Source organism: Crocodylus siamensis, chromosome 7 (assembly GCF_052110815.1).
Source record: "Crocodylus siamensis isolate JL-2025a chromosome 7, ASM5211081v1, whole genome shotgun sequence".
Classification (NCBI taxonomy): domain Eukaryota; kingdom Metazoa; phylum Chordata; order Crocodylia; family Crocodylidae; genus Crocodylus; species Crocodylus siamensis.
The window spans coordinates 18,520,141-18,547,187 of record NC_143401.1 but is presented as its reverse complement, the minus strand read 5'-3'; the positions used below and the strand labels follow the sequence as shown (position 1 = coordinate 18,547,187).

Genomic DNA, 27,047 nt, shown 5'->3' with positions numbered 1-27,047 from the left:
TTGTAGGTCAAATGTGTCTCCTATGAAGGCCGGGTCTATGGGCAAATGGCCAGGCTCTTCATCAAATCAATTCCCAGAGCCTTATCTGATGTCCATCAAAGTCAGTGGAAATATTCCCATGGGTGCTACATCAGGCACGTTAACACTCCACACCTTCCCATACATAATCATTCTATTATCTCACTCTAATTCCCTCTGCAGGGAGCTTAGGTCCTGTTAAAAGGCTGTGACACCTCCTCCCTACTCCCACAGGAGGTCATGCTTGGCCTTTGCCCTGAGAGAGCTTGCAGTTGGCCAGCCGTGGTACAATAAGGGTTCTGCAGGCACCTCGCTCACCCGCAAGAAGATCATCTTAATGCAAGAGACAATATAAACATCATTACTCTGTTTAATCAGGGTAGTTTGCTGGATGACTCTTTCGGAGCAGAGCATTCTGCTTGCAATGGAAAATCCCTAGATGTTTCCATGCATGTGTCAAAACAACCCACTATTGAGCTCGGAGAGGGCTTATCCTATAAAAAATAATAAAGCTCCCAGCTCAACACAGAGGAGGCAACAAAAGCAAAAGAGCAAGGGGGGAGAGAGAGGGAGAGAGAAAGCAAGAGAGAGACAGAGATAAAGAGAAAAAACCAAGGGGAAGATGATTTTCTATCAACAAAACAGCAGGGACAAATTCTAGTTCATCTCATTGGAAACGTCTCCTTCATGTGCAAACAGCGCCTGGAGCCAGCACTAATCTCCCAGATTAAAGCCTTTTAATAGCAATTAGTCCTCTCTGCGCACTAACCCACTGGACACTCCATTGCATATTGGGGAAGGGGGGAGGCTGAAGGGAGCATCACTGGCAGTTTAACCCTTAAATGTCCTGATGAATCTGCATGGTTTTCCTCCATGAGCAAGCTTATGCTTGGGCGGGAGCATTTTAGTTGCTAAAACTATTCCTACAGACACATAGAGAAAGGCAGTGGCCACACCTACCTATGTGCATGCCTGTGTCTGTGCTTGCATGTGTATGTGTAAGTGCTGAGGTCAAATACAGTCAAAGAAGAATCCAGGATCCCTGGGAAATCCAGAAGACCTAGATCTGAATTTTGCAGCGTGACGCCACACCTGGAGGGGAGGAGGAGCTGACCTTTATGGCAGAGTAGATGTATTCTCAGCAGCACTATCCTCTGACCAGATTTCAGTGATACAACAACTAGAAGGAAAAAGGATCTACAGGTGGTGAGTTTTCCAGGTATACCAGATATTCACTTTCATGCTATCAGTCCTCAGAAACATCACTATGATGCCTTTCCTCCCCCAAGCACCCTCCACTACTTCTGGTCAATGAAGTTCTTGCTGTGGGAAAAGGCTGTGAGCTTCCCATATTCTCCTAAGGCTCTCATCTGCTGTTTTCAATTGGTCCAATAATCTCTCCTGATAAGGGGACAGAACCCATGGCTCCTCCACCATCATCCCGGTGTCCTAGACATTAGCCAGCACCATTCTGGATCTGAAGGCTCATCCATTCCATGCCAAACATCAGCTGTCCTCTCAAGAGCACCATAGCCTCCTAGGAGGCTGGGAATTTTTCTCCTCCCAATTTAGATTGGTAGCCTGCCAAAAAAAAAACTACGCCTGGGAGCAGTGGGAGCTCCCCACTTCCTGCAGCATTTGAGAAGGAGTTAGACAGCCAAACAAAGAGATCCAAGCCAGATGTGAAACTGCAAGGTGCCCTGTCTGCACCAGGAATAGATGCAAAGAAGCCAGACACATCTCTCCTCTTCCCTGTGAAGCACAGCTGAAGGATTCAGAGAAAGAACTTTGGAGCAGAGGATGTTGGTGCATCTGAACTTCCCAAAGTACAAGGCAAGCAGAATTTCCTGGAAGGCGCCACATCAGCTGCCCTGAAAGTGATTAAACCAAACAGGACAGAGAAAAACCTTCCGTGAGGTGACTGCAGGGAAGAGAGGGAAAACAACCCTGCAACATTAACACTACATCCTCCGTCAGCAGTGGGAGCTGCCAGATCCAGATTCCCCCCCTAACCCTGTACCCCCCCCAACACACACAACATCTATAGGGGTAGTGCAATTACTATTCAGGCTGGGGGCTGAAGAGAGTCTCCTGGCCCTTCTTCTAATGTAAGGTTATTGTAATTGATATGAAGGTAATTGATAATGTGTTACGGTGAATAATGTCTTCAATTTTCTGCTAAATCCCATTTTTGTAGCCATCTGGGCTCCTCCAACTGCCCCCCTGGGACGCCGAGTAATAGATAGTAATTATTCTCAAGTCATTTACTTTTTCAAAGTGTTTAGTGCTTATCTGTTTTACAATTAAAATGGAAACGACCCTGATTCACTTCCTTTCTTTTTTATTTAAATAGCATTCACACACACACACACACACACTCCCCTACACACTGGAGCCCAGAGGGTGTATGTATGTGTGTTCATGTGTGTATGTGTGCGTGCATATACCTAGCACACAGAAACATACAGCATAGTTGCATTTACACCCTTTACTCACTTACATACAGGAGCTAAGGAGGTGTATGAGAACACAGGCACATAAACCACAGAGAAATGCCTTGTGTGTGTCTTATGCCCTGCTGCAGGGAAGTTCAAGATACATGAATCTTGAGGCCACTTGAACATACACATAGTGTGTGCATTCTACACTGCTCTGTATGATTGCAACTTACAACTTGTGTTATCACCACATCGCAAAATACCACAAAAAGTTATCACAAAATACGTTCTACATACTGTACATTCGGGAAGTCATGGTGCTTTTCCACATGGACAGTTATTGATACAGAAATATGTTTTGAACAAATAAGGATGATGCAAAGTCACCCGCATATTGGTAGGTGCAAAGAGATGAACATAAAACATACATAGGCATGCATACGTACAAAAAAAGTACTTCTGGGTATGCATGCAAGCACATACAAACATGCATCCAAGTACATGCCACAGAACAGACATGTAACTGAACAGGTGCAAATAATTAAGTGTACCATCAACTGAAAACGTATTTTGTATAATAGGTAGAAGTGTTTCAAATTAAAATACAAACTCTTCCCACCATTTGCAAATGCTCATGTAGGTTCTTAGTCCCACGTGACATACCAGGTGAGACATGATTTAGCTCTTTTCAATTTCTCCTGTTCCCCACCATGGAGAACATCACACAATAGAACGAAAGCTCTTTCAACCCGCAGGAATCTCTGCAGCAGCAAACTGGCCCGTTGGAATTCTTGCTTCTACAAAGTGGGCCAGTGGAAGGCCTGCCCAGTATCTTCACTGGGCAAGAACATCCAATCCAATTTGGCTTATGCCCCAGCACCCCAAAACTAACCCAATGGAAACTCTGCTGTTCCCCCCATATGTAAACTGATCTAAGAAGCAAGCTTACCAAAGTCCTGATCCCAAGATTTTTCAGGTAAATAGAGAAATACCAAGATTTTCTGGTTCAGTGGAAGCAGCATAACAACTCTGATGCTCCCAATATCAAAAGCATGGCTTTGGCAGAGTGACTTGTACCTCCATATTTCAGAAACTGCCATAATAGAAATTCTGCTTTACCACAGCCCTCCAAAAAGTATTTCCCTCGAAGTGCTGGACAAGTGCAACACACAGAGTTTGGCCACCTATGTAACATCAGCAGCAGCCCAATGTACTGCATGGCCTGTAGGAAATCCGAATGCTGCTCTATGACCTCTGAGATCTCTCCACTGGATCCTCTTCTGTGCAGCATGTACTCAGAAACTAACCAGGGTCTGCTGCCAACTCAAAAAGTGAAGCCCAGTGGATCAGACTTGATTCAGAAATGACCTAAAGGCTAGTCCAAAATAGCTGCCCTGCCCCAGTGTATGCCCGAAGGATCCCTTTTTCATGAAAAAATGTACAAGTAGACAGAGCTTCATATGAGAAATCAGAGCTGTGGGAATGGAGGACCATGAAACCCATTGGGACAGCCTCCACAGTGTTATATAAGCATTCAAATGTCTCAGTGTTTGTCTACAGATCAGAATCCAAAGTTTTCAGAAATGGCTACCTAAAGTTAGCCCATATTTCAACATCTATTTGAGTGGCCTGATTGTGCAGATGGCAGAAAACTCAATGATTCCCTATGGCATACCAGACATCTAACCTTCAGGCCTCTTATTTAGGTGCCTTAGCCTGAAGTCAAACTTTAGGCAAACATTTTTTTGGAAGGCTGGTCCTGGGCCTTTATGAAGCCTTCTGGGATGCACATGGCAGGGCACTACAGCAGCTCATATGAACAGTGGTTCTTGTCAAAAAGGGCTCTGTGCGAGGGCTAGAGTCTGATGTGGCCTGTTCAGCTACACCAGGGGGTGTAAGACAGTAAGAACTATCCCGTTGCCAAGACCTAGTTCTGACTGATGCTAGCTCACCTGCTTACTCCTTTCCTGATGTGAACGAATAGGGACTGCACAGAGACTACCCTGTCTCCCGCTTTCTACTCACTGGACAGAGCAGAGGGATGGATGTAGGATGCATATGGGTTATGCTCATCTGCTACCTCTTGGGGCTTCTTCAGGAGAGGTACATCTCCCATGCTGGTCCTTGCTCATACCTATGTCAAAACAGACACTAAGTCCTTTACCAGCTATGCAAGGTTTTGATGCATAGATGGATAAACAGGGGTACAAAGACAGACAAGCAGACCGGACAGCTAAAGAGATGCCTTCTGTTTTGTAACTTAATTTTTTCCCATGCCTTTGACTTTCAGGATGATCTACTGGGCAAGTGCAGCATCCAGACCTAGCCACCAACCCCATCTCCCTGCCCATCCTAGCCACAACCCCACCTGAAGTACCAGAGGCCCTCTCTCCTTACCCCACCTGAGTGCTGCCTTCCTTCCTGGCAGGCAAAGGCAGCCTAAAAGCTTTGTGAGGGAACCTTCTGCTATTCTGTTGTCTGAGTGTAAGTGTTGTTTTTTTTCTTTTCAATCCCTTTAATGACTTTTCCTGATGCAATCGGCACAGGCCCGCACCAAGACTGCTTCCCCTGCTGAGAGGGAAACAAGACTGAGGGAAAAGGGCGCCGAGGGAACTGTTCAGAGGCAAAAAAGGGTGCCGAGGGAACCGTTCGGATCCTCAGTTCATCTCCGCCGCCCGCCGTCCCAGACTGGGGAGCAGGATGGCGTGCTGCAGAAGCTAACCGAGGGAAATCTCCACCAGCGCTGCAGATGAGGCTGCCTGACTCCTTTATGGAATGGTATACCTGGGCCACAGGCTGGGAAAGAAGGGCAACGGTGTTGCAGGCTGGGAAAGAAGGGCTTTGGGGGATGTGTGGTGAACCACACACTGGTTTCCACACAACCGGGAAGCTCATCACCTTTGGGGGCAAAACAGCAGAGCAGCTAGAAAGCAAGCACACATGAGCATTGCAGCCATGAAATGTGGGAGCTTGACAGAAGTGGAATTTAAGACAGCCTGCAAGCCCCTGGTACAGGAGCAGGCAGCCAGCCTCTGTCCCAGGGGTCTCTTCCTCTCCATCCTGGAAACAAGCTGAATGCTTTGTGGAAACTGAATGGATCTTTCTCCACCTGCTCCTGGTACTTGGCTGGTCAGTGAGCACACCGAGGTAGGGAATGTGAAAGGGTGAGGTAGAGGTCTGCCCACCACGGATGCAGAGACACATACATGAGAACACCAAACCTGGCCCTGACTAGCTGAGGCTGGTGAAGACCTGCCCCCTTGCTCCTATTCACCCACTTGCAGGACCACCTTATCTTGGCAGGCAGCCACTCTTCACTGAATCCAACCTAGGATAGCTCTGGAGAAGCCATCCTAGAGGACTTCCTCACATTGAGTTGCTGCTAACAAGCCATGTGTACTGGGAAGCAGAAGTTGGGGAACAGCAATGAGTTGCCACTGAATGAGAGTGACAAGGTTCAGAAGAGCAGGGGCTTGCACTGATGAAAAGAGCAGGACCATACTGGTCTTCTGTCTGGTCCCATTGAGAGGAGGGCAATGCTACACTGGCCCTTACATGTCCAATGCTAGGTAGCTGGTACTAAGGGAGAACTGTGATCCCCATACATGTTCTATAATAAAATTTCCCTTCTATAGTTCCTTCCATCTGTGAAGAAGAATTCTTCAACAACCTTTCACAGGAAAAAAGAAATCAAGTCCCAGCTGGCTCCTCTCACAATCTGTCTGTCTGGTCAGTATCCATATTCATTGTTCCTGTTTCTTATTGGTACTGAGGTAACATCCAAAGGTTACAAGCAGGAACACAGCTTCCAGGAGCTAGCTGCTGTACAAATACATGCCAAACCAAAGCATTCAATAATAAGAGGTGGGGACCCTGAGGCACAGAGAAGTGATGTGACTTGTCCAAGCTCACAGACCAAATCAGAGACAGAACAGAACCCAGACTCTAATCAGAATTATTCAATTTATTGGTGATAATCAAATTTCTCCGACTCTCATCTGTACTTTTTCATATTCTCATAGGTACCACTTAACATAATTGGCCTTAACTTGCATGCACAGAATCACTGAAAAGTACTGGAAGGAACTTTGAGAAATCAGTTAGTCCAACCTCCAGCTCTGAGGCAGGATCATATGTACTTAGACCATCTCTGATGGATGCTCATCTAACCTGTTCTTAAATGCCATCACCCAAGGAGACTCCACAGCATCTCTAGGTAGCTAGTACTATAGCTTTACTACTCTTATTAGAAAGTTTTTCCTAATATCTAACCTGAAGCATCTTAAATGCAAGTTAACCTGATTTCTTCTTGTCCTTTCCTCAGTGAACCCGTAGAACAGTTGATCGCTGTCCCCTTTATAATGCCCTTTAACATATCGGAAGACTTTCAATATACCCTCCCACCTTTACAGGCTCCTTCTGTCTAGACTAAACAAATCTGGTTTAATCAACTATTTCTAGTTTCCGAACACAGTCATAGAGAAGTAGGGCTGGAAGGGAACTCCAGAGGTCATGTAGTCCAACCCCCTGCCCGAGGCAGGATCATCCTTATCCAAACCATTCCATACAAACCATAATCTAAACTCTATGTAAGGCTGCCGTCAACCCTGACACAACACAGACCTAACACCCTAATCTGCCACAGGTTTAAAGCAGGGGACCTATGGCAGCCAATGTCCTACTTGTTCCATTGCCTCACTATTCTCACAGTGAAGATGTTTTTCCAAATATCCAATCTAAACTTACTTTGCTGCAACTTCCAGGCAATTAGTCTGCATCCTCCTCCCTCCAGCAAGAAAGAACAGGTGCTTTCCCTCTTCTTTATGGCCACCCTTCAAGTATTTGAAGACTGCTATTATGTTCCCTCTTAAGTGCCTTTTCTGCAAGCTGAATATACTTAGCTCATTCCGCCTCTCCTCATACAACCTGCTTTTCAAGCTCTCGATCCTCTTTGTTGGCCACTTCTGGACCCTCTCTAACTTCTGCATGTCCTTTTTAAAATGTGGAGCCCAGAACTGTGATCCCCATACATGTTCTATAATAAAATTTCCCTTCTATAGTTCCTTCCATCTGTGAAGAAGAATTCTTCAACAACCTTTCACAGGAAAAAAGAAATCAAGTCCCAGCTGGCTCCTCTCACAATCTGTCTGTCTGGTCAGTATCCATATTCATTGTTCCTGTTTCTTATTGGTACTGAGGTAACATCCAAAGGTTACAAGCAGGAACACAGCTTCCAGGAGCTAGCTGCTGTACAAATACATGCCAAACCAAAGCATTCAATAATAAGAGGTGGGGACCCTGAGGCACAGAGAAGTGATGTGACTTGTCCAAGCTCACAGACCAAATCAGAGACAGAACAGAACCCAGACTCTAATCAGAATTATTCAATTTATTGGTGATAATCAAATTTCTCCGACTCTCATCTGTACTTTTTCATATTCTCATAGGTACCACTTAACATAATTGGCCCTAACTTGCATGCACAGAATCACTGTCTTGCACCTAATGCTTCTGTTGCTGCATCCCAAAACTGCTTTTGGCTTTTGTGCATCACACTGTAGACTCACATTGAGTCTGTGATCTACCAAGATTCCCAAGTCTTTTTCCATAGTGCTGCCATCCAGCCAGGTGTTAGGTGGTTTTTATATTTGCACTTTTGATTATTCCTCCTAAGATGTAGCACCTTGCATTTGTCTTCATCAAACTCCATCCTGTTAGCTCTAGCCCAACTTAGTGATCTATTGAGATTTTTCTGAATTGCACTCACATCTTCTAACATGTTGGCAATCCTTCCCAGTTTTCGTGTTGTCTGCAAACTTACTCAAGGTTTCTAGGCCAGCATGCAAATCATCAATAAACTTCTTATTCTTATTGATCTCCTCTGGCCTCTCTCCATTTTAGGCACATCTTTCTTAAATTGTGATGTACAAAACCAGACACTGCATTCCAGCCAAGACCTCAATACCAAATAGACAAAAGTGACTACCTTCCATGTTGTGCATGTGACATGTCCTTTCATACATCCCAGAATGAGTTTGTTTTTTCTTGCAACAGCATCCCATTGTTGGCTCATGTTCACCCCACCCCATCCTCTTTTTCTATACTGCTGCCAAGCCAGTTATTCTCCATTTGATATTTGTGTATTTGATTTCTCCTTGCTAAGCATAGCATTTTGCACTTGTCTATACTGAATTTCATCTAGTTGATTTTGGATGATTTCTCCAAATTATCAAGATCACTTTCAATTCTGTTCCTGTCATCCAGAACACATGCAACACTTCCCCCCAAACACCACCCAGCTTATCTTTAGTGAGTTTTATAAGTGGACTCTCACTCTCATTCTTACTTCATTAACACTTCATCAAGTTGTTAATACAAATCTTGACTAATACCAGAACCAGTTAGACCTCTAGTGAAATGCTTTTCCAGTGTGACAGAACCACTGACAGCTTCATCCATAGCAAGGATTAATATACATCCAGCTTAGTACTGGGTTGACTATTGAATCAAATGGGAGTGTTAGGTATTTGCACAGTGGATGGGCAATTAAAGGCTCAATTCTCCATTGCTCTTTACACCAGAGCAGAGTGAGCCTATTATGTTGCCATACTGTTTGATAGCATTTTACCCTGTCTTTGCACTGTTGTAAATGACTATACAAAGTGTGGCGCAATGAAGAATCCGGCTTCCTAGTGCTTAGTAAGAGAAAGACTCAAGGACTGCAATTGTGCTTCTTCTGTGTTGCATGGAAAAAAAGAGACAGCATAATCATTCTATTCTTGGACACCCCTTGTACTCGGCCTTGGTGAGGCCGCAGCTGGAGTACTGCATCCAGTTTTGGGCTCCACAATTCAAAAAGGATGTGGAGAAGCTTGAGAGTGTCCAGAGAAGAGCCACACGCATGATCAGAGGTCAGGAAAACAGATCTTATGATGACAGGCTGAGAGCCATGGGGCTCTTCAGCCTGGAAAAGCGCAGGCTCAGGGGTGATCTGGTGGCCATCTGTAAGTTTATAAGGGGTGACCACCAGGATCTGGGGGAACGTTTGTTCATCAGAGCTCCCCAAGGGATGACAAGGTCGAATGGTTATAAACTACTGCGAGACCATTTCAAGCTGGACATAAAGAAGAATTTCTTTACTGTCCAAGCCCCCAAGGTCTGGAACAGCCTGCCATCAGAGGTGGTTCAAGCACCTACATTGAACATCTTCAAGAGTAAATTGGATGCTTATCTTGCTAGGATCCTATGACCACAGCTGACTTCCTACCCTTTGGGCAGGGGGCTGGACTCGATCTTCCGAGATCCCTTCCAGCCCTAATGTCTATGAAATCTATGAAACCCTCAGTGGCTGCTGTTAGTCCATGTCCTTACATTATGTGTGTCATCTTAATTTCTTCTCCAACCCACTTTCGTAAGCCCTGGTCTGATAAGTCCCCCAGGACTGAAGGAGTGACTCTTGACTGACTCACCCTTCCTGGTTCAAGTTAAATCAGAATCTCTCAGCATCCCAGCATGCTTTTCAGTCCTGGGCTGGGCTGTCTGCTCCAGAGAGCAGAGCTGGCCCCGCTCCTCTGCTCCCTAGCTGGAGCAGTGAGGGCTGGCTGACAAGGGGGGTGGGAGGCAAGCCTGGCTGAGGATGCAGCCCAGTCTACAGGGGGGGAACTGCCCCCACCCCCCCCAGGCAACCCTAGCTGGGGTCTTGGGCCAGGGAGGGGGATTAAACATGCCACTCAAACTTACTGCTGGCTGCAACTGTGGACTATAAATCTCAGAGGCACCTGGAAGCAGGAAGAGGAAGCGATGAGCAACCCTGCAGAGCCCTGCTGCTGTAATTCTGGACTGCATATCCCAGAGACCTCCAGGGCAGTAGGAAGATGAAGTGAACAAACAGTCAAAGAGCCATGCTCTAGCCATGCCCGCCCCCCCCCCCCCGCCTTCTGGCCTGAGCCACTGTAGGCGTGTGGCTGCATTTCCTGAATCAGAGGTAAATGTCTATCCACTTCTGTTTCAATTTAATCTCTGCATCTTAAACTAACCTGCAAAGACTGAATCTATTCAGCCTTGGGCTTTTTAATTATCTGTACCTAGCCACAAAGGATTTGGGTGTGTGAAGTACAGCCTCCTTTCTGAAGCTCCAGAAGCAGAGAGTTACAAGGTGCATCCCCCTCCCCGATTCAGAAGTGCAAAATGGGCCTACATACACTGAGATTTTTTAAACTACATACAGGATTTGGACATTCAATTTCCATTCACATCAATAGGGGAAAATATCAGCTGGAATATTCCTCAGCTTTCTGAAATGGTAGGAACTTAGCAGCCAGCTTCAGCATAGAGCTCTCTGAAAATCAGAGGTTTTGTTCTGCAGAAAATTCAAATATTTTAAAATTCTTTTTCTAATGAAATCAGAACCAAAAAAAGTAAAGTTTTTCCCTCCAAATTGATATGTCTGACAAAACGAAACTTTGGGATTCTCTGTCTCAATCTCTCTCTCTCTCTCTCCCTAGCCTAATGAATTATTTATGGAACAGTTTAGACAAGAAGAAGACACAGAGACTGGACTCAGAGCAGCTCCCTACCCTCCTGGATAGTCCTGTCTCATACATCTCTGAGGGTGTTGAGGAATGCAGCCAGTAGCACAAGAGGCAGTGACTGAGAGCTCTCCCTCATGAAAGCAAACAAGAACAACAAAAACCTAACATTTCCCTCCTGAAAACTGGTAAAAAGTAGAAAGAATAATCACTTTCTGGACACAAAATAAGAATGTTTTAGTTGAAAGCAGAAACTTCCTGCAAAATAATTATTTAAATTTTAAAAAATCTATTTTAAAAATTCATGGACTATTTTCACCAGTCTTACATAGAAATGATTCACTAAAAGGTCAGACCCTCTACCTAACCCAAGTACCTAATCACACTTGGCTGGGAGTTGGAGATGTGTGGTTAGTTCTCTAAGGAAGCATTTCAGCTTCTTGTTTGAAACATCTCCATATGCTATCCTGAAGTGAACTAGAGGGGCTATAAAGTGAGAGGTACTAACTATACTCTGTACCCTGCCCCTTTATGCACTGGACTTTCTGTGCCACGCAATCTTTTCCTAAAAGTGGGATGAAACTGCTGAGCTTTTTGCAAGAACTTTGAGGTTTGCAGATTAACAAACTGACAGGGTGCAGTCAGATGAGACTTACTCTAATGTAATCATATGACACCAGGGCAAAAAGTAGCAGACATATTATGCAAACAGTAGCAACTTTGCCCATCCCAGGGAGAACAGTTCCTGAAAGAATCAGATGTAAAACTCTAGTGATATAAATTACAGTGATTTAGGTGTCGTCTGTCCATAACCATACTGGAACATTTGCCTAATGTATTTATTACCTGTTTATTTGCCACCTAGTGACACGGCATGATGCTTGTTATGCAGTGTGGGAGTTGTTTTGTGATAGGCAAAGGGCTGTTTTTCTTGATACCAGTATAATTGAGATTGGTGTAGAAACCCAAGGTAATTATACTGAAGAATGCAAATGTCTTCTTGAAATTTCCAACTTAATGTTATGATACCTACCAATGCAAGAATGAAACAATTATTGCCCCATAGGTCCTGTGCAAACAACGCAACCTTAATGGCACATGAAGAAGAGAACAAAAACTGATGGCAACATAAAGATTCATTCAACAATGCCAGCATTTTGAAAGACATTAGCCCAGTATTGGTCTAGGGACTCACTGGCCCTAAACCTTCTCAATATCACCCCTTACATCTCAATATCAGTCACTAGGCACATCTACATGTGCATTTTAATGTGCAGTAGTCTATTCTACTGTGCATTAAAGTGTCACATCAAAAACAGTGCTAATACACAGTAGAAATAGGCTACTGCATATTAAGCATCTCTAAAAAGACATTTATGTAGCATCTCATATTAGAGGTACTAAATTTAACGTGAAGTAGCAAAAGCACATTAATGCACATGTAGATGCATGCAGTTATACTCTCACTGGACTTCTACCATCACCATGATATCAGAACATCTTCAAGATGTGTATTAAGCAACATGATAAATATCTGTCACTGGTAGTTATTTCCATTTGATTCTTCTTTCCACCTGATTCTTGTATGTGGATTGGTAATTATGTATATTATTTTTAAATTATTGCATTATAAGTTAATGGTGTGATATTAACGTGAGAGAGCAAGTTGAAAAAGGATGGCTTGTACTTGGAGTGAAAGGTTGGGTTGTTTTTAATTATTCCAAGTTCCTATGAGTGTTTGTTCCACAGTCTGAAAGTAGCCTCCAAGGGTTTGCTGGTCATGGATCTCAGGGAGTATAGGGCTGAGTATGTCCCACCCACAGCCAGCCCACCTGAGCCCACTGAAGCACTCCAGAGCCAGGAGTTTGCCAGTGAAGCTGCTCCAGGTTCATCCCCAGCAGCCACTCTTCAACCTGACAGAAACCAAGAGCTTGAGAACAGGTGCAGGGGATGAGTCTAGGGCATTCCCATGGAAGAACTTCTGGCTCTGAAGTTGACTTGGCTGAATAAAGCACGGTCCTCGCCCCATCCTCCATGTGGCATGACAAAACCATTTCCAAGGTCCAATCATGATTCAGGTCAGTGTAATGTTATTATGATTACAATAATAATGAATTCTATTGCAGCAGCCCACAGGACAACCAGTCATGGACCCATGGACCAGTCAGTGAGTAAGCTGCTGAACAAAGAGCTGATCCCTAATCCAAAGTCTTTCCAGTTTAAGATAAAAGGCAACAGACTGATGCAGATGTGCATAAAAAGCAAAACGAGGACATCATTCAGCCAGGTGATGAACAGTGACTTCAGCGCAAAAACAGAATGACATTTTCAGACCAGAGCACTACCAACCCTCCTCTATTTCTTATACAGTAACTGCCATGTACTGAGGAAATTCTCTCCAAATGAGAGAAGACTTGGAACAAGCAAAAGAAGAGGCTGCTTTTCAACTGGTAAGCCCAGTGCATGCTGGGATATGGCTTTGAGGGTTCAGCCGATGCAGGGAGGTTACATGTGCAATTCATGCATTGACTAATTTCTGTGTTATACACTATGTATGCTTCTAATTACATATCAGTAAGTCTCAGCTTCTAAGTTTTTAAGTATTTCCCAGTAATTGTGTGCAAGGCAACCTCTAGACTTCGCTCATTTTCAGCACATGGTTGAGCTGAGTGAGTAGCAAGTTCTAAGAAGCCTGGGATATAGGGGTTGTGCCTTCAGGTTCAGGTACACAACCACAGAAATGGCCTGAGGAAATCCAACTGATGTTGCCCTGGGGAGAAATGAGGAAGGCTGGGGTGGCCCATGGAAGTTCTGGAGTCTGAAAAGTAGCCTGGGATAGAGAACAGGGCAGGCAGGTGCATTCTCTTGTAGACAAATCCTGATTCCATGGCCAACTTGCTTTGTGGCTTTGAAGCCATTGTGTGTCCTTGTTCTGTCTCAGTTCTCCAATCAGCCAAGGCCACTTATACCTCTGACCACAGTAATGGGGGGCTGTAAGAGACCACACCAACTGAGCCTGCTGCAAGGAAAGGTAACCTACACCTCCCTGTGGCTCAGCACCAGCCCTTTGTGGCTCACAGGCATGAAACCCAGGGGAAGATAAGAGACATCACCACTTCCCTTGCCTTTCAGACAAATGCGTTTGTCTCCACAGCAGACCCATGGACACACTGAACCAGTGAATTCCATGGTTGGCCATCCTGCCTTCCACCCACAATGCCACTTCTATAGTCAGGAGTCTTGTGCCTGGGTTTACATTGGTGGAAAGTGGAGTAAAGCAAAGCTGAATTTATCTCTGTGTTTGTTACATCCGAGTCAGTCCGTAGGGCTGTATCCTGCCCTTCTGTATCCTGTGCTGCACCTCTGCCTTTTTGGAAACAAATTTAGAAAATAAGTCCCATAATAAAACCAAGAGACCAATCCTCAGCTGGTGCAGCTTGGCAGAGCTCCACTGAGGGTGCACGTGGCCAGAAGTCCCAGTGTTATATAGAAGTTAATAGAGCTGTGCCCTTATGCACTGACTGAGAATCTACATTCCTCTCCCCCCCACAACAGGATGTCAGTAGCAACCCCCAGTCACTTCCCTCATGCTCTTTGCTCCTGCACATCCTGCCTACCGTCACATGGTAGGGCAGCATGAGCCACTGGCAATAGCAAGGTATACAACTTGCTCTCTGCATTCCCAGCTGTTGCTCTGAAGAAATGCACCAGAATCTGCTCTACTTTGGGGTGGCAAAGCAGAGGAGTGAGGCAGGTCATGTAGAACCTGGGCTGGAGGCCTGGAGCACATGTCTCTTCAGCTGCATTCCAGCCAGCCTGGCAACCTGCTGCACACACACACAAAAGGAAATGAGAAACTTCACAACAAAGAAACTGGCAGGGAAGCAACAGAGGGACACAGGAACTGGAAACAAGATTAAACAGGCTCAACAACCCCAGCGTGCTGAGCTGTCCTTTCTAAAGACTTCCTTTAACTTTGATGGGGCGCACCAGAGTCCTCTTTTCACTCAAAAGAAAGAGAGGAGAAGCTGTGTAAAAGGGGGTCCAGCATAAGGAAGCTGAGCACAGAGTGCCTGATTCCCCACTTCTTTCTTGGGGGTAAATCAGGAAGTGAGATCAGAACCAGGCCCATAAAACAGAACAGACAGCCTGGCTATAAAATGTGTCACTTCCCAAGCAAGCCTGTTTGAGGGTATTTTTGCCAATATTAAATTCTTTTCTTTTTTTTACAAGGGAGTGAGACTAGGGATGCAGCAAAGTAGATTAGAGTATAAAACAGACAGATAGACATAAAGGACCAAATTTTTAGCAGGTATAAAGTGATTTAAGTGAAGTTAGACTGTTTTATACCACTGAGAGTCTACCCCATTAGCTTAGACTATGTGCCTTCCTTGATAGTCCACAGGACGTATAGCAGACTAGTAGCTACAGAGGTTTTTATGTAATGTGTATACAACTTGAAGAGACAGTTTACACAAATAAGAGAATGTTTGTCTGCTGCGTAACAGTGTATTCTTGACTACACTGTACACTTGATAGAAGTGACCTATATGTCCCCATGTGCTGTGAATAGCACTAGCTCTATGGTTGCCTATATATGTGAGGGATCAGACATATAAAGTGTAAGATGTCTGGCTTGCTCTTCGTAAGTTGTTAGTTCTCACATGCTTGCTTGGATCTGGAGCAGGGGACAGGCACACCTCTTCCATAAAACATACTTCTTTGATGGCTCTGGAAAATAAACAGAAACATGTAAGAAAGACCCAGTGGGCATATTTGCTGTGGGCTGGAAGACAAGGAAGTCTGGAAGACTCTTGGCAGCACCAGATGCTGGAACCATTTCCTTAGAGGAGGACTTGCAGCAGGTGTGAGAATATTTGAGATAATTTATCAGGCTAGATTCTTGCCCATTACTCAGTACAATGCAGCTCCCTGTGCTGCAAGCACTCCAGTGTCTCAGTGGGGCTATCAGTGCAGGAAGGTACTCTTCAGCTTGAGAAAGGGCATAACAATCTGGCCCACTGTTAGACTAAGACATTCCCTTGGAATTCTCTAAACTGAGGAAGTGAAATATCAGGTTGACAGCATGACCTCAAAGCCCCAACTCAGGACTTGCGAGCCCCAACTGTTATGACTGTGCTAGCCTTAGAGGTTACTCTCATGAGAACTTCAGTCCAGAAGATACCTGAAGGATAATACCTGAGGCCAGGAAGTACCTGCATGCATGCCTTACTGCAGGACATGCCTGCCTAGGAATGCCTTCACCCTGGTTTGCTATAGGAAGCAAGCAGGTCTCTGCTCAGAAATGCCCATGCCTACCTATAGAAGAGCTGCCATCACCCACTAAGAAAGGCCTGGTAGCTGAGTAAAAATCAATCTTGAACCAGCACTCCCTTGTCCTGGAGAGTGGCAATGAGGCAATGGATTGGCCCTTGGGCCAGGCACAGAGCTCTGCTGGACCTAAAAGCAGAAGGCCTATGGGGTGTTTGCCTCAGTGGCTGGCCCTGTACATCAGCAACAGTATTGGTGAGTGGAGCACTATCACAAGGAAACAAGTTCAGTACTACCTCTAGACAGAGACCTGTCACAGCCATGGTCTGCTTGTCACAGCACAAACAGCAAAGCACTTGACCATGCCTCCACCTTGATCAAATCTGAGTTCAGAAGTAGAGCAACCTGCCTGTGGGACAAAGGAGGTAGGACAGATGACATTGATGTATCTTTGCTCAATCTAACCCACTCATTAAAAAGTGCCTCAGTGCGACACTGAAATGTTAGAGTCCAGTGGACTTCAGGACAGTCACATCAAAGTGGGATTCAGTCCCATATAAAGACAAGGCCCATTTTTAGGGCACAGATCTAGACTGGAGTAAGAGCCTTGAGTGCCTGGATCCAGGAGGGTCAGTTTCAGCCCATCTCTAGTTTTAAAGATTTTTGTGGGTCCCACCAAGTCTTGTTGGAGCCTAGCTAAAGTGGCTGGAGAGGCCATGTCAATGACTGATATAGGTTGTGACAGAGCTGTGGTAGTGCTGACACATGCTTTTCAGAGCTGGGTGAAGTGGCAAGGTAGAAGTCTGGGACTCAGGAGACCCCAGCTGGCCATCAGACACAGCCACACTTTCTGCCTGATTGGGGGTTCATGGCTTAATCCACCCTGCCCTCTGTTTTCTCTTCCATAAAATGGGAATGAGATATCCCCACATCCCAGGGTGCATTGCGAGGACACATCCCACTGATGCTTGCAAGATGCCAGGTACTAAAGCTAGAGTTCCTCCACAGATCGATGGTAACTTGGGAGTGCCCAGTTCATAATGACTTCTGACTGATTTAACATCTCATTAACATGCACAAACACTGACCTAAAACCAAGGTCCCTGGCCTGGAAAAATGAGGCTATAATTGGTGCCCTAGCAAGGCTCTCCAGCAGCTTTCCAGTGGCTCATCTCTGTTCTCCTGGGATGTGGGCTTGGAGCCGGCTCTGCTTAGAGAGAACATTAACTACACCTCTTTATTATTGAGAAGAAATTTATTGGAGGCATCCCTCCCTCTCTCCAGCTTCTCCTTACCTTCTCGGAAAAGTAAACATTTAATTTTTTTTGTTGTTAATAGATTTAATGTTCATTTGTCGGTAGCCTAGGGGCAGGAACGCGTGACATTTCAAATAATTGTTGTTTCGGGGGTATCCTCTGGAGGAAAATGCTGCAAAAGTGTGGAGAAGATTTAAGTAAATTACTGTGTCAGCTTCTATTTATTCCCTACATGATCGCCAGAGGCAGGGCTGCAAGATAACCATTAGAAGCCCAGCCATAAAACAGGGAAGCAGAATTTCAAAAAGCCGGAGTGCCATTACTGGAAAGTTAGTGTGTAACATGTTAAATTATCCCCAAAGTGGGGGGAGGAAACGGGGGGAGAAGAGGGAGAAGAGAGGTGTGTATTTGAGAAAGAAAAAAGGGAGAGACACTGTGAATGAAAGAGAGGGAATACTCTGTGGAAGACAAGTGTGAAAGAAGAAACAATAGGGAGCAAAGGCATATGGAAATAAGAAAAGAAGGATGAGTAAGAGAAGAAAAAGAAGAAAATTGTAAAAGATAAATGTAGTAAAAAAGAAAGCAACATGGGGTGGGGGAGCGAGCGAGAATGAGAGAGACAGGCAATGATACACAAAGGTAGAATGACTGAAAATCGTGGATGAATTCCAGGAATAGACACCATTTCCAGCTCTGGATCTCCAACCCTGCCGTCCCCCTACAACCAAGGATCTTCAGGATCTTTTGTTTCCTATATGCTCCCTGTCACCAGGATACAGTCCTAGTAAGCTCCACATGGGCGGTCACCTGCAGAGTTTACTAGAGAAGCACATCTTAAAACTGATATAACTCCATGGACTGTAGCAGAGTCAGAGTTAATCCAGACTGACCCAGTATGTAGCTGAGATCAGGATCTAACCCATTCTCCTTGGTGAGGTGTCACTCAAGGATTCTGATTTCACAGAAATAAGCAGCAGAAGTGTAAAGAATCAAAAACCTGGACGTCCTGGAAACCTCCGTAGCAACAGAATGTGGGGCACGAGAAACACAGAACAAGCATGGTCGCTCTGGCCTTGTTTCCAGACAGAATGGGTTCTCTGCAAGGCGGTCTCCTCCACAGGCATGAAACTGCGTGTAGGCTGGTGGTTAGGAGAAGCAAGCATAACCAAGGCTGCCTCCTGAACCAGCTCACAGACAAACTGAGGTAGTGTGGTTGAATAGGAAGGGCACTGGTGTGGGTGTCAAGCCACCTGGGTTCTATTCCCTACTTGACATATGACCTTGGATAAGTCATCTCCCCTTGTCCATTCACAATATAAACTCAAGTCCCACTGACTTGCCAGAGATGTAGGCTCTTAAGTCACTTTTCCATAATGGGGTTAGGCTCCTAAACCAGTCTAGCCATTTTGCAAATATTTCCTTTGATCTTGTTCATGGCCTACAGTCCCTAAGGAAATACAAATCCTAACGAGATGCGCACAGCAGCAGATAGCAATGAGGTGACACATGAAGGCACAGCTGCCTCCTCCAGAGATTGCCTCCCAGCAGCCTTGCCACTGTGGTTTCCTCCTTTGTATACCCTCTCTCCCCTCACTACAGGCAGAAGAAGGCTCCAGTTGTCACCCATCTTAAAACACAAGACTCAAGGGATGCCCAAGGGAACTGTACAGTGACAAATTCCAAAGGGCTTGAGGGAAATCCTCTTTCACAAGTCTGCAATCAGACTGTGGGACACATTGCCACAGGATGTTGCCAAAGCCAACAGTTTAACACAAGGTAAAAAGACATTGGACAGGTGTATGAATAACAGAGCTAAAGTAGACAGCACTAGCAAAGAGGGGTATAAAACCTCATAGTTTTGAGTTAAACCAACCCCTAGTTATTATGAAACAGGGTAAGACCTTCATGGGAGGGAGATAACCCCAAATCCACCTGCAGTGGGCTTCTTGCACCTTCTGAAGAATGTACTGCTGGCAAAGACAGGAGCCTGGATTAGACAGAACTCATTGTTGACCCAGTCCAGTGTTGCTGGGGTCACAACAGATCAGAGTTTACTTTCATCTCATGCCAGTTCCTTCTCATTGTATTCATTCTGTGCCACTTTTTCTTTTTTCCAACCCCCTTCCTGTCCTATACCACCCCCACCTCCCCCATTAGGCTCCTTCCTCCTGTATTCATTACTTGTCCCCTTCTGCAGCTCTACATTGCCCTCTTCTCCATGCATGCTGGCTGTCCCTTCTTTTATTGTAATTTATTTACATCATGAAAAACAATTAAGCTTCTAAAAGTCTTATTTATCCCAGATATCTAATTTTATCTTCTCCAGCATCACTCTCCATTTGCTTCTGCTATTGCCTCATTTGTCCTCAGTCCTTTCTCCAGTGTGAAATCAGCTGCATGTGTGGGTGGGGCTAGCAAAGCAAGGGACAACATCTCTTATTCCAAGCCTCACCAAACCAACAGGTCTGTTCTTGCCTTCTCGCCCAACCGAGAAGTAGCCCATGCAGGCTCACAACAATAAATAATCCAAGAGATCTTTTTTTTAATTCTAACGAATCACTCGGAAGACTCAATGGTTAAATCATTGCTAACTCTCAACCTCCTCAATATTTCTTTGCTAATAGACTTCAGGTTTAATTGAAGGATCTTCTCTGGACTCTGTCTACAGCACCATTTTCTCTTTAACCCCACCGCACACATCTTCGCAAAAGCCAATCCATTAAGGGTCTTCATTAGTTTGAGCACCAGCCAACCAACCAAGCGTCAAAGGTCAAACACAGTCACCTGTCACAACATGGCAGTAAAACTACTAATTGTATGGGAACAAATGAGATAAAAAGATGGTACTATTATCCTATTTGATTTATTTTGTTTCCAAAGAGTCATTTAAGTCTAATTTACTTTGCAAGCTATAGGCTGGCCATGTGTGTATATAGATACCGGGATCAGTGTATACATCTATGTGTCCTTTTCACACACTCACATTCATATACATGCACATATGAAAACAAATACACGTGACTTGAGAGCTAAGCCTAGAGAATTTTCACAGTATCATGCGGGCAGAAGATTAACTCTCAAATGTCCTTAGAACCTCAGGATAAGGCTTTTCCAAGATGAGGTATTTAAGAGGTATTTATCCTAGTCACACTGCATTGTGTCAACCTCCCAGGTTTCCATCCACCTGTCAGGTAAGTGAAACGTCATTCATTAGCATCCACTGTAACAATAAAAAGCAAGAGAGCAGGCTTGGTGCCCCAGTTTGCATAGTTTGCTCCCCATTTCTTCCAGGCTGGAGATTTTTAAAATGTTTCAGTTTCACTTTTTTTTGTGTGTTCAGGAGGAGGAAATGGCCCATGTGCCCTCTAGTGGAGAAAACACATTTTGCAGCTTTAAAAGCCAAATGTAATGCTGGAAGTGGCCATATTTGTAGGCCAAAGGAGGAGGAAACTTAATTCTTTGACAGCTTTATTTTTCAGCAGTGCGTTCAGGTGAGTGTGTCTGTGCACAAATATGTGTTTGTCAAGTGAAAACTGGGATTTCAGAACTTCAAAAGCAAGGGAAGTCTCCAGTGCCCTTCTCCTGTAGCTTCAGACAGACATGGCGGCAGCCTCCAGCAGAAGTTTGGTAAAGGTTTGGGCATGTCGGTTTGGCTGGAAAAGGAATCCCTAGGCATCCCTTCTTTTGGAATATTCAATTAACTGTGCATACCTGGGACATATGGACATCCTCAACACCTACTGACTAAGCACCTTGCAGGATTGGGCCCAAAGATGCCAATGGTTTTAGAAATGATGCATTCCAATCATTTCCCCCATAGGCAACTATGTTGTGTTAGACCACTAAAGGTTCTTTGAATGGACTTGAGATGCTTTGAGGCATTAAAAGGTGTGGTATTCAAAATGGCAAAAGGCAGGAAACAAAGATGCTTGGTTTGATGCTTCAAGTCAGCTCTATTTCACAACTTTGGTGTAGTCAGAGTGAGAGACTGTATGAGCTCCTGCAAGATATAGGTGCTAGCTGACAAGATGACCTCAGAGCAGTGAAATAGTTTCACCTACCAAACTACCAGTTAGATATGAACAGTACTGATTACTTACAAGTCTAACTGCTTGAAAAGTGGATATACTGCTGAAAAATATCATTTCTGCTTTTCTCTGATGTCTCAGACCATCTCTGCTCATTAATTTGTTATGCAGGCCATTTCACTTAAGCACCAACAAAACCTTTCTATAAGCTTACTGTTTCCTGTGTAAGACCCACCATATGGAAACAAAAAACCCTCTTTACAAAGTTTCCAAGGTCAGGTTATCTAGATTGGTATTTAACCCCTGCCTGCAAAGCTGGGTGTTGTAGTTACTATAGGCCCAACTGTATAAATGGAGAGAAAAATCATTGTATAAACCCAGGGTAGATAGATTTTCCGCCTGATGCAGGTGAGGTGGTAGCATGTGTATGATAAATATACTTTATCACATGGGGGGAGCGTGGGGGGGTACTTCACCTGTTATAAGTAAGTATAAGGTATAAAAGAGATCAGCAGAGGTTTGGACATAGTATGATGTAAAGTTTCTCTCCCTTAACCAGTAAGGACATTTGTCCAAACCTACCCTTTCTGCCAACTGAGTTAGAATGGGGAGTTATTCCTTCCAGTATCAAGGCATGGCTGCATTTCACTGGTGGGTTATGTAAACTCACGTCCATCTACAGAGATGACTAAGTTGTGTTTGCCTTGATCAAGAACCTTGTCTCACTGACTTCAGTAAGAAGGTGAGCAAAATCTGTCTCATCCTCTCACTCATGGCAAACTACTATGATACCCATGAAAGGTGCCAACACTACCCACATCCATTCCAAGTAGGTTCATAATCTGAATTATATAAAGCAAGCTCCTGTGTAAAAAAGCAGCAAACATTTAACCCACCCAATATTATTTGCATAGCCTAAGGGAGTGGGTGGGTTATGGTGCCTCAGATCATGATGGACACATTCACCTCTTCCTCCTCTCTCTATTCCACTTCATTTTTCCTTTTATTCCTTTCTTTCTCAGTTTGCCACCTATAACTTCTCCCTATGCCTTTCCACTATCACTTCCCTCCTCCCTCCCTGTAGCTTTCTTCATCAGCTTTACTACACTGTTTAAGCCAGAAACTCATTAATATATTACAGAGGATTTATCATCAATCCAAACACTCTCATTAGTCAAGTAACTAAGGACTCAGGAGAACAAAGATGTTCACTTTCACCCTGGCTCCAAAAAAAGCATTTTTAATGTGGTTAAGAGAAAGATACACCACTAAGCTCCTGAGATATCACTCATTCTAGATATCAACACTGAACTTTAGAGCAGATAGGAAAAAGGGTATAGAGGAATATTTATGACATTTTGTTCATTATTGTTTTGTTTTGTCATCAGTGTTTGTTCGTTGCTATATTTGATCAAAATGGAAAAGAAAAAAAAGTGAAAATATTATTTAAACATTTCCCCTTTTAAAAAATCAACATTAGGAAATTTCAACTCCCTTTTTCACTGAAATTTCAAAATTTTGATAAAAAAGATTTCTCCAACTACACAACAGATAATCCAACAGTATGAAAGGAAAAAAAGCACTTTTCATATCTAAGGTTAATTTTTCTGGCATCAGTTGATAGCATCTTTCCTCATCACAGACACACGTGCACATATACACACACCACACTAATAGAAAATAATTAAGGTTGTGAAGTCAACAACTCAAAAGTCAAGAACCTCCAGAATTAAGGTTTGCTGTGCAACTTCAGTCTTCCCCCCTGCTGCATCTGCATTATGATACAGTCTTTAATTACATGATCGCATACTATTTTTTCCACAGGATCCCAGCCTAATTTAGTGCACAAGCTGGATAGGGCTCACATAATGAGAAGCTTATTCACTATTTTGTTTTCTCCACATTGTTCAATCAGTGTCTGCCAGCCTTCTTTATACCACACCATTCAAATCCTGCCCTGAAATACAAAGTTATTAATTTCCTTATCAAAGGTGTTGATGATTACAGTATTTGAATGCTTTCAGTTCATTTTCAAAACATGTCTATGAAATGACGGGGCATTATTATCCCAATTTTACAGGTATGCACCTGAGACATGGAGAAATGAAGGTACTGGTCATTAATTTTGAGTGACCGATTTGAGTCACCTGGGATTGTTGGGTTTTTTTGTTTTTTTGGTTTTTGTTTTATGTTTTTTTCTGGGTTGTTGTGTTTTTTTTGTTTTTAAGAATATTTAGGACCATGTGGTATTTCATTTGTTCAAAGCACAGCTCCTACTGAGTTCAGTTACCATTGTAAAACCTCAACATTTCTGCAAATCATAGTCCAAGATGTCAAATTGGGCACCCAGAAATAAGGAACACATAGCTAGTGACCACTGGGGAAAAGCAATTTGCCTGGAATGTCATATGTACTCTAAGTCCAAGTAGGGTTAGAATACGGTCTCCAGGACAGAATTCAACTGCCATAATCACAATACCATTTCCCCTCATCCGTAATTCCCTGCCTCATTCACTTCCAACTTTTCCAAAAAATGAGGCAGGAGCACTATATAAAACAGCCCCTTTCACTACTCAGCTGTAATTCAGCCCTAGAATGGGACCATCCTGTGCACTGAATGAGGTAGTGGAACTTCAGAATAAGTTGTATGTGACCATGTAATTAAAGACTGTATCAGAAAATATAGCCACATGGGGTCCAGCATGGGTTCCACAGACGCTTCTGATTCTGACATTTTCTTAACTTTTGAGTGCTTAACCTTAATAATGTCAGGTGAAATATTAAACCTGTTCTGTTAACGTATTTGAGCAGTGTAGGATTGTGGATCTGACAAGAACAGAGGAGCATAGGAATCATATTGACCTCTACTTGGGTCATCAGCAGGGCTGGAACCTGTAGATCCATCTCCCAGACCTCTGCCACTTGAATGATCAGCATAGCGGCATGTACAGAATGACCTTCAATACTGGCTGTCATCCTGTATGTGCATGGGCACTAGGCTTTCAAGTTATTTACCAATTGCAGAGGAGTGCTGACACTTGAGAATTATGGGTTCCATTTTCAGGTCTGAATGGTGAATGGACTGTAGTGGGTGCAGACTCTTCGGCACACTCTGTCCGAACATGACCCCTTTTGCCCCTTTCCCTCCAACCTGTTTCTGTCTCACTCTTGACTATTCTCTTACCCAGGCCCTAGTCCCATTCTCCTAATCTACCAAGTTCCATTAACAGTTCATTTCTCAGGGTTATTAACCCAGTCCCAGCTTCCTTGCCCAGCCAGTCCTAGTCACTACCTACATTAGAGTAAATGCTGTTACACTATGGGAAAGCCTGGAGCAGGCCCTATGTAGACAGCCTTGAAATCTCTCTCAGAACAGATATGGTCTAGAAGTCCCTATTACAGATATATTCCAAAACAATTATCTCATTGATTCTAACCTGATTTCATTACTTCTTGTCTATATCACTTCAAGTATTTCTTCTGAGCCAGCGAGTATTTATCCAGAGCAAGAATTCTTCAGTTTTCAGTACTGCAAAAAACTGAGAAAAAAAACTTATAAGACACCACTGCCTCTTCCAGTTTTTAACACCACTCTACAGAACACCAGGACTGGGACGTTTCCTACAATGACTGTTCACCCTTTGGCCATGCTTTGAGAAACACAGTACTGTTTTATGAATGTAGCCATTCTAAGGTTTTTCTCTATATGTTTCCATCTCTTACAACATCCATTGACTATAAAATTAGAAACATAGCGTAGTTCTATGGGTTCGAGTGTGCTGTTCAACAGTCTGTTCCTCAGAACGATTCCAGGAAGCGTAGAGGAATTACACAAAGGGCCGTTCAGCACCATGGACAGGGAACACATTCTCTACCCTTGTTAGACCAGTCGCGAAAATAATGACTATACTGCAAAGTAATAAAATAGCAACGGGCCAAATCTCAGCCCCTTCAGCCACTTTAATACTGTCTTCTTTATGCATACTTTCACTGTAGTCAGTTGCTTGTGTCTGGGTCAGGACACAGAGTTTATCACTCTATGAGCAAGGTTTATCAAAAATGAATCTAAATAATAGCCACCTACATTCTGATGGCTGTAGACTCTCACTATCCAGTGACATATTTTCCATGATTAGGAGCAGGTTCACAGATCTAACATAACTTGTACAGTGTTGGATACAGGCCAGATGCAAAACCAGAAGGAGCTCGTTTTCCAGATCCTCTTTAAATGCAGCCTAGTACGATGGGTAGGTACCTTGCAGGATTAGATCATCTAAACAGACTTTATTATTTTGGGATTGAAATGTAGAAAGAAAGTCATTAATTGTGAAAATCAGTACCACTGATTCAGGATTTTAATTCCTAAATCCCAGCCTAACTTGCTGCTGATACTGGAACCAGATCTATTAAACACAGCTGTTCCATTTATGTCTTATCTATAGTAAAACTTCATATCTTGATGTTGCTGAAAGAAAATAATACTAGCATAATCTTCTCTCCAGTGTAAATGGCCACTGATTGTTACCTAGGCTAGTTAGCTGCCCAGCCAATTGCTAACTACCTCACCAAACCAGAAAACCAACTTGTTTCTTAGAAGATGTGGCAATTGTACTTTATGTTTTCAAAGTCCACGTAACAAACATGGAGCTATGAATTTTTATCTTCACTTTACGGTTGGGGAAACCAAGATAGAGAGATTTGCCCAAGGCTACAAAGTAAGTCAGTGGCAGAGCTAGAACTGGTGGAGAGGAGGGGGGAAATTCCTGACTACCAGCCCTGTATATATTTCTCAAGCCTCTAAAGTCTGTAAATAATTTTATTATCCATCCAGTGAAGCAACCATCAACTACAAATCAGCTAAACCATCAGTTAGGCTAATGATTAACCAATTAATGAATGGCTATCCAAAGCAGGCTTGTTCACTGTAATCATTCAGTGTTTCATTTAGCATTCCTTATCCCAGAAAAAATCTTTTGTTGGCTTCCATGGGTATTTTATCAGAGAAAGAAATGGAAGATTAGGGCATCACTCAGCCAGCTGGCCAATGACTAACTACCCTTGATAACTTATAGGGTGCAGACAGAAGTGACAATTTTTACCTGATCTGGCTCCAGAATGCAGACTACAGCCATGACCAAACAGAAGATCATGGATGCAGAGTGCTTTAAAAGGGCCTGATCCCATGAAAATCTGAAACCTCATTGTACGAGTGTTCAAACACCCTCAAAAACAGAGCATGTTCCATAACTTGTGTCTGCAGAGCTCCCAGCCTGTCACTGTTTTCAGAATTGGAGGGAGGGAAGGGTGTGTAGGGAGTTTAGTCTGGGTTTTTTTTTCAGCCGACACTGGAGGGTGCGGTGGGTGGACTGGAGCTCCCTAAGGTGGGAGGGCTCCAATCCACCCACCCCACTCTCCAGCACTGGATGGGGAGCCCCAAGAACAAGCTCCTTCTGCTCCCTTTCCCCACTCCCATTCTGAAAACAGCAGCAGGCAGGGAGGGGGGAGTGG

General features: G+C 43.9%; 1 long non-coding RNA gene across 1 annotated transcript in view; it reads right to left on the bottom strand.

The window, feature by feature from the left end:
* Positions 1 to 15,374: 15,374 nt before the first annotated feature.
* The window catches only part of LOC149859546 (uncharacterized), a 115,055-nt gene continuing 103,382 nt past the window's right edge, over positions 15,375 to 27,047 (bottom strand). The window contains exons 3-4 of the long non-coding RNA XR_016443420.1: positions 24,977 to 25,078; positions 15,375 to 15,715 (exon numbers count right to left, since the gene is read on the bottom strand). This is a non-coding gene — a long non-coding RNA (uncharacterized LOC149859546). The remainder of the gene's footprint in view (positions 15,716 to 24,976; positions 25,079 to 27,047) is intronic.